This window comes from Nesoenas mayeri (genome assembly GCF_963082525.1).
Source record: "Nesoenas mayeri genome assembly, chromosome: 1".
Lineage (NCBI taxonomy): Eukaryota > Metazoa > Chordata > Aves > Columbiformes > Columbidae > Nesoenas > Nesoenas mayeri.
Window position 1 is genome coordinate 16,175,875 of NC_137541.1, and position 3,447 is coordinate 16,179,321.

Below are 3,447 nucleotides of genomic sequence, written 5' to 3' on the forward strand. Positions count from 1 at the left end.
CGCCCGGCGAGGGCCAGGCAGGCAGGAGCGCCCCTTCCCGCCACCTTGTCTCGCCCGTTCCTGCGAGCGTGGTTCTTCCTGATTGGCCGAGGGCACGTCCCGCCGCCATGGCCGCTCTGGGGCGCCCGGCAGCGGCGCGGAGTCCGACCCCCTGACAGCCGACCCTCATCTCCCCACACCGGCGTCCCTCCCCGCCCTCATTGCCCCCTAACGGCTACAGCCGCCACCACCACTCACCCTCCAAATCTCCCAATCCCTCCAGGCCCCCTCCCCGGACTAATTTTCTTCCCCTCCACCCCCTTTCCAGCCACTCCCACCCCCTTATTTTCATATTCGCTGTTCTGCACCTGAGTCTCCTCCTCCTCTTTCCTAAATGCCACCTCGATGCCTCCACGTTCTGGTAAAGCGGCTGCTCGCTGCCCTTCGCCCCGGCCTCGCCTTACCCCCCGCGCTGCCCCTCTCCCCTCCCTCTGCCCCGGGCCCTCCCGGTCACCCCCGCTGCCCTCCCGGTCACCCCCGCTGCCCTCCCGGTCACCCCCGCTGCCCTCCCGGTCACCCCCGCTGCCCGCCCGGTCACCCCGCTGCCCGCCCGCTTCTCTCGCCCTTTCTCGGGAACAGCTTCATGGCGCCTTTCGAGCCGTCGCGAAGCACCTGTGCAGGCGGCTGTAGAGCAGCAGACGGGGCTCGGGTTTGGTCCCGAGGTGCTCTAGCCGGGTTTCTAGTCTTGTCTTATGTACCTTGCATACGGCTTCCAGCACGGTAACGCCGAGGTGTGTTGGAGCGCAGGTGGGAGATCTCCGCATGTTTACATCTGCTCCTCTTGTTTGGTCTTCCTACTATCTTTGGTATCAATGTGTTCCACAGCCTAATATTACTGGGATTATTTTTTTTTCTGTCCTGCTTCATTTGTGGTTTGCTAAGTGTATGGATATGAGACATCTTACGTGACTTCCCTTCTTTGCAGACACCAAGGGACATCATAAATCACCAGCATTAAAAAGTGCTGGGCTTTTTGGCAGGGCAGCTGTATTTTTACATAGATGACTGCACTTAATTCTCAGGGTGCTTTGGGATCTTGTTAAACACCGTAGTCAAACGAATGTGTATGAAGCAGCAGCTGGGGAATAGCCCCTTGGCCTGCCTGCCTGGCTTGCAGTTTATAGCTGGATTTCTTCATTTCTTCCCCTTTCCCTTTTTTTTCAGAGTTTTTTTGTTTTTTTGTTTTTTTTTTTTTTCCCTGCTCCATTCAGGCTCTCAAAGGTAATTTGGCAGGTGTTCATAGGCTACCACCACTGAGGTGTGATCAGGAGAGTAGAAAACGAGCATGTAGGGACGTAAGGACAGGAGCACAGTTTGAAACAGAATAGTCTGGTACTTGATGGATGCAGAATGACCACTGTTCTGTCACTTCAGTGCAGTCAAACATATAATGGCAGTGTAATGCACAGTGTTGTCACTATATAATTTTCTCTTTTTCTTACATTCTGAAAAATGTATACTGCATTTGCCCTCAAAATCCTGTGGAGACATCTGTAGTTAAAAATATGACTGTAATGCTGCAAAGCTGCAAGTGGTTTTGTCCCATGCCACTTCTCCTCCATAAGAGGCATCTCAAGGCGGCGTCGAGCACTAATGCCAAAACGGTTTTTGTCTGTGAGCAGATTGGACTGCTTTAGTTCATAGCCTGTGAGAACATCTGCTGAGCATCTCTGAAGCACAGCTAATAACCAGATATGTCGGTTGCTCTTTTCAGGCCTCAGTGCTGAGAGCATTTCAAGGGAAAAGAAGGCTTAGGCAGCGAAATCCCTGGCTGCTGAATTATAGCCTACAACCACTGGCATGTCAATATAACAGCTTTAAGTGCTATAGCTAAAGCTGTCTGCTGTTTCTGAGATGAGGGGAAAAATGTACAGATAAATGTATTTTCTGCCTGGTTATTTATCTCTTGTAGGATCATTCTCCCACTCTCTTCTTTCTGACTCTCCAATCCAATTGTTATTCTAGTTACCAAAATGATCAAAACAGACAGATCAGAATTCAGTGAGAACATTGGTGTATTGCTGTATCTTCCTTCCTTCCTTGAAACCCACTATCTGCCTGTCCCTAAAAAGCAAAAAAAAAAATTACTACTTGAATCTGTTTGTACTACTTTGTTTTTAGGTTCCTTTAATTCTCAAGTGCTGTAGATTCCAAAACAAAGTTGTGTTACTCAAATTGGCATGCTACTTGAGACTACTTGGATCTACTTTTTCCTCTAAGCCATTAAAAAGAGCAAATCTGTATTAATGCTGTGGAACTCATCACTTTCTGTGTTTCTGGTGTGTGGGTTTTAACTGCTTGCCTCATTATAAAAAATGGAGTCTTCAGTCTCTCTCCTTTCTGATCTATGAATCTAAGTGTTTGGTATAATGCTTTTATATTTAAAAAATCTTAGGTGGAGCACTTTTCTTTGAATAATTTTGATGTCACCACTTCTCAAAAGATATTGGAGAGCTCCTTTTTTGGCTATAGGTAGATGTCTGGGTTGGGTCAGCCAGCTGTGGACTTGGGGGCGCAGTGGCAGTACCATGATGTAACCCCGTTGTAAGTCTGTTTTGATAGCAGGGCAGTTGTAAAGAGTACAGGGAACCACCAACACAGAGGAGAATGAATTGCTGCAATCTTAAAGAAAAATCTGGAGATAGACTAACAATGTTCTTATTAAGGGGTGAGGTGTTTGGTGAGAGGTGGTGCCTTTTTATTAGCTCCACAGGGAAAAGAACAGATATTTTGGGTATAAATAGCCCTTTTTTTTTCACTCTGGTACTTAAGACTGTCTTGTGAGCTTAAAATCTGTTTTACCCCACTATTACAGCCCACTGTCTTAAAGCCTTTCCCCTCATAGTTAACCCGAAAGAAGATAACTGCCTCTTCTCAAACATTGTCTGCTTTTATATCCATGGCGTCTAAAACAGTATTACCACTGCAAGCCAGGTTATAGTTATTTTCCAATATGGTTTTGGAGACACTTGATATACGTAATTTTAAACCATCACTCAGTAACTCGCAGCTCCACAAATTCTTCACGATATCCGCTTTCCCTGTTCGGAGCAGCATGTTCCTTCTGTTCGGATGTTGCTGTGCGGGTGGCTCTGGACGCCGGCGCTGCAGGAAGCCCCGCACACCTGAAGGCTCCGCCGCGGGGCGGTGCGGGGAGCGGAGCTGCGGCCCGTGTTTCGCGGCTCCGGGGATCGGCTGTTCCCGGCTCTGAGGGGCCGCCGCCGCTCCTTCCGAGCCGTGCGCGCGGGGAACAACGTCCATTTATTCCCACACACACGTATTTTTGCTGATTCCCCCCGGCCGCCGCGGGGGCGGGCGCCGCGTGCCCGTGAGCGGCGAGCATGCGCGCAGGCGGGGCGGGCGGGGCGCCGCCGCCGCTCCCGTCGGCCTGTGCCTCCCGCCGGGCGT